Source organism: Camellia sinensis, chromosome 11, assembly GCF_055761805.1.
Source record: "Camellia sinensis isolate YWXY chromosome 11, ASM5576180v1, whole genome shotgun sequence".
NCBI classification, from domain to species: domain Eukaryota; kingdom Viridiplantae; phylum Streptophyta; class Magnoliopsida; order Ericales; family Theaceae; genus Camellia; species Camellia sinensis.
Genome location: NC_138971.1, coordinates 72,801,867 through 72,807,267, shown reverse-complemented (window position 1 = coordinate 72,807,267; position 5,401 = coordinate 72,801,867).

The window sequence follows — 5,401 nt, the reverse complement described above, 5'->3', positions numbered from 1 at the left end:
ACAAATTTCTTAAGAACAAATTCAACAAAATCAACATGAATCTGATTAACATACATACACACAGATTCAACAAATTCCTTAAGAACAAACACACAGAGAGTGATCGGTGCAGAATAAAATAAACAGAACAGATCAGATTCCAAAACAAAACAAACACACAGATTCCAAAACAAACAGAACAGATCTGTTGGTCCAAAACAAACAAACAGAACAGATCTGTTCGATCGGTGCAGAGATGAGAGATCAGGGAGAGAGAGAGAGAGGGGCTTACCTGTGAGTCGATCGGTGCAGAGATTCAAAACCAGAGTGAGACTGATGAGATGAGAGAGTGAGGGAGACAGATTAGATCAGAGAGATATCTGATATATACATATGTATATATATATATATAAAACAAAAAAAACAACGATCGGGGCGAGAGAGAGAGAGACAGAGATTGAGAGAGAGTTTACCTGTGAGTAGATCGGCGGTGCGATGATCGGTGCGATGAGATGAACAACGAGAGAGTCAGAGAGTGATCGGTGCAGATATGAAGAACAACGAAACGAGAGAGTGAGAGAGAGGGACAGTGATGAGTTGAACTTGAGATGAGACTGGAGAGTGAAGAGACGATTAGGGTTCTAAGAGATTGGGGATTTTTTGGGGCGCGGGAATGGAAAAAAAATAGGGGAACCGAGCGGGCGGGATTGGGAAAAAAATATATATTTAAATAATAATAATTTTCATCATAAATGAATATTTAAATAATAATAATAATTTTTATTTTCATCGTAAATGAATATTTAATGAATAAAAAATTATTATTATTATTTTTTATTTGGTAGAAGTAAGGATAATATTTTAATGAAAAATACTTTCTATTAAGAGTGATGAGTGAGAGAGAGAGACGGAGAGAAAGAGAGAGAAACAAATCAACAAAGAGAGAAAGAGATAGAGAGAGAGACAGAAAAAGAGAAAGAAACAAGAGATGAGCGATACAAAAAGAGAGATAAAGAGCGAAAAAATATGAACAAGAGAGAGAATAGAAAAATAGAAAGATAGAGAGAAGAGAGATAAGCGAGAGAGACAGAAAAAAAAGAGATGAGCGAGAGAGACAGAAAGAGAAAAGAGATGAGAGAGATAGAGAGAAGAGAGATGAGCGAGAGAGACAGAGAGAGAGAGAAGACAAATGGGAAGGATAGAGAGAAGAAAGATGAACGAAAGACACACAGACAGATAGACAAACAAACAAAGAAAGAAGAGTGATGAGTGAAAGAGAGAAATAGAAGAATGGTGGTAGTTGAATGGCATTTGCAGTAGTGGTAAATGTGGTAAAGAATATGGGTGGTGAGAGAGAGAGATGAGTGAGAGACGAATAGAGAAAAGAGATAGAGGGATAGAGTGATGAGCGAGAAAGAGACAAAGTGGTCGCTAAAAGTGCATTTTCTTATAATGGATCGATAAATCGAAAGGTAGCTCAATAAATAAATAAGAGATGAGGGAGAGAGTGAGCAAGGCGAACACAGTGGGAGGGAGAGAGAGAGAGAGATAGACAGGCAGACAGAAAGAGAGAAGCGTGATGAGTGAGAGAGAGAGGGAGACAGAGAGAGAGAGATAGACAAAAAGAGAGTGAGACAAGAGATGAGCAAGAGATAAACTAAAAGATAGAGAAAGAAAGTGAAAAGAGATTAACGAGAGAGACAAAAAAAACAAAAAAAGACAGAGAGAGTGGTAGTGGTAGTGGTCATAGTTCCACCCATTAATTTAAGTATGGTGTTTGTTTTGAGCTTTCAAATCATAATTCAACATCCATTTTTCAAAACTCAATTCAAAATATAATCATTACTTTTCAAAACTCATAACCAAATACATAATTTAAAACTCTTTTCAAAGCTTAATTCAAATCAAATTTTTAAATATTTAAAATATTTAAATATTTTTAAAATATTTTAATTTTGTGAGAGACAGATAAAGAAGAGAGATAGAGAGAGAGACATAGATAGAGTGATGGGCGAGAGAGAAAGAGACAAGTGGTTGCTAAAAGTGTATTTTCTTATAGTGGATTGATAAATCGAGAAAGAGCTCGATAAATAGAGAAGATGGGAGTAAGAGAGTGAGAAAGGCGAACATAGTGAGGGATAAATAGACAAATAGACAAGTAGACAGAGAGAGAGAAGAGTGATGAGTGAGAGAGAGACAGGGAGAGAGAGAGAGAGACAAAAAAAGAGATAGAGAGAGAAAGAGAGGTAGAGGGAGAGATAAAAAAAAGAGAGAAACAAGAGATAAGCGAGAGATAGACAAAAAAAGAGAGAAATAAAGCGAAAAGGGATGAGCGAGAGAGAGAGAAAAGAAATGAGAGAGATAGAGAGAAGAGAGATAAACGAGAGAGACAAAGAAAGAAAACAGATAAGAGTGATAGAGAGAAGAGAGATATGCGAGAGACACAGAGAGAAAATGAGAGAGAGAAACAGACAGACAGAGAAAGAAAAGTGATGAGTGAAAAAGATAAAGAGAAGAGAGAGAGATAGAGACAGAGAGACAGAAAGATGAAAAAATGAAGGAAAAGAGAAATGCTATATTAAAAGAGTAAGACGATATTATTTTTTTTTTATTTTTTTTGCGACAGAAAAATACCATTGAATTTATTCAAACCATTTTGTGACTGTATATATATGAAGCTATCTCAAAACCACAATCACTATGCTAGGTTAGAGTTTTCAAAAAACTCTTTTGAGAAAATTATACTTTCTTGTTTTCCGTGTTATATTGTTTTTACTGAATTTTTTTAATATTTTAAGTATTTTTTTTAATGTTTAGATACATCTAACATAAATACACCTAAAAATTAAAAAAGTTGTAAAAAAAAATCTTTTAAAAATTTATTAAATACCAAAAAAAAATACAATAATTCAGTACATTTTTTTTTGTATTTTTATGTATTTATTAATTTTTAAAAATATTTTTTCATAATTTTTTTTTTATTTTTTAAATACATCTAAGTAAGGTGCATCTTAAAAAAATATTTAAAATTTTAAAAATATTCAATAAAAATAAAAATAAAAACACGAAAGTCACTTTTTGCGACGGCAGAAAATGCCGTCGCAAATACTCTCATTTTTTGAGACGGCAAATAGTGCCGTCGCAAATGCTCTGCTTTTTTGAGACGACAAATGGTGCCATCGCAAATACTCTGCTTTTTTGAGACGACATTTTCTGCCGTCACAAAAAGTGACTTTTTGAGATGGCAAGTGTGCCGTCACAAATAGTTCCGTCTCATAAACCCACTTTTCTTGTAGTGATTATTAAAAGATGTGTTCAACCCATCAAATGAAAGCCGACTACTTCTTCCATCTCAAAATAATAGTCTATTTTTAGAATTTAATTTCTTTTTATAATACAATTATTATATTTTAAAAATATTAATTTTTCAAAATTACCTTTTGATAGTATTTTTTTTAGAAATATCAATTCTCATAATTGTACTTTTTGTATTATTAATAGATTTAAAAAAAGGACAAAATAAGAAATTCATATTATTTTAATAATTAATTTTTTTTAAAAATTAATATTTTGAGATAATAAAAAATAAAATAAGATATTAATATTTTTGGATGGTGGGTGTACAACCTCTTCATAAAAATAAAAATAAAAATAAAAATAAAAATAAAAATAAAAATAAAAAAAATAACTATTTTGTTTAGTCAAATTTTCAAGTGGAGACTAATGGTATTGTTGTTAATAAAATAAAATAACTATTTTGTTATTTTTTTATTTTCATTCGGCTACCAAAAAATTTAGTAGCCAAAAGTAGGTCTACAGCGACTAAAAGGAATTTTGTCCCCGAAACTTAACATTTGGCGACCAAAATTTTGGTCGGCAAAGATTAAAAATTAATTTTTTTATTTTCATTCGGCTACCAAAAAATTTAGTAGCCAAAAGTAGGTCTACAGCGACTAAAAGGAGTTTTGTCGCCGAAACTTAACATTTGGCGACCAAAATTTTGGTCGGCAAAGATTAAAAATTAATTTTTTTATTTTCATTCGGCTACCAAAAAATTTAGTAGCCAAAAGTAGGTCTACAGCGACTAAACAGAGTTTTGTCGCCGAAACTTAACATTTGGCGACCAAAATTTTGGTCGACAAAGATTAAAAATTAATTTTTTTATTTTCATTCGGCTACCAAAAAATTTAGTAGCTAAAGGTACCTCTACGGCTACTAAATTTTCATTTAGTCGCCAATTGTGATATGTTTAGCTACTAAAAATTTTTTTAGTCGCCAATTGTAATATTTTTAGCTACTAAATTTTTTTTAGTCGCCAATAATCAACATTCCCCTACTAAAAAAAATTATTAGCTAAAAAGTTGACTTTTGCCGACTAATATTATTTTTGGTAGCTAATTCCGTGACTTTTGGCGACTAAATTGTTTTTGGTAGCAAAAAATGGTCGGTAAAAATGCATTTTCTTGTAGTGTGGTAAATGTTTCGAATGTGGGAGGTCTCAAGTTCGAAACCTGGGAACAACAGAGGGTAATTTTTTTTTTTTTCCAAATATGCTTTTGGCGACTAAACTCTGTGGTCGCCAAAAGATTGACTATTGGCGATAAAAAAAATATTCGGCAAATGTATAAATAAAAAAAATTCACTATTGGCGACTAAAAGTTTAGTCGCTAAATGTATAATTTCCAAAAATGGAATTGACTATTGGCGACAAATTCTTTGGTCGCTGAAGACCTGCATATTGCTGACTAACACTTTTTTAGTCGCCAAAGGTATTCGCGACCGTGTATTCGCGACAAACCGACGACTAAAATATTTAGTCGGGGAAAGTGAAAATTCCACTTTTGGCGACTAAAAAAGGACTTTTGGCAATTTAAAATTTAGTCGCCAAAGGTGTGTTTTCTTGTAGTGATATGAGATAAGTATTAGCTTCTTTACATATATATATATATATATATGTGTGTGTGTGTGTGTGTGTGTGTAATGTATCATCTTACTTTATGCCTCTCCACACGAACTTTCGGCAAATGTCAACTTGAGAAAAAAAAAATTGTAAAAACTTCAAATTTTGGTATATCTCTCAACCAAAACTTTCTTCTTCACCTAAACTTAAAGCTTATATTAGGTATACAATTAATCTATAACTCTATTACATGCTTTCGTTCATTATAGTTAATATATTACAGCGATGCTCAATTAAACTCTATTAGAATGTGTGATATGTTTATTAATTTAGAATAATTAAATTTAATGTATTTATAGTGATGTCCAATCAAACGCCATTGGAGTATATGATTTGCTCAATAAAACTTTGTTAAAGTGTATGATTTGTTTATAGGTATAGAGTAATTTAATATTTTTACAGTGGTATTATTTTCACATTTTTACATTTCATTTTTATTTTTATTTTGTTTGTTCATTGAAG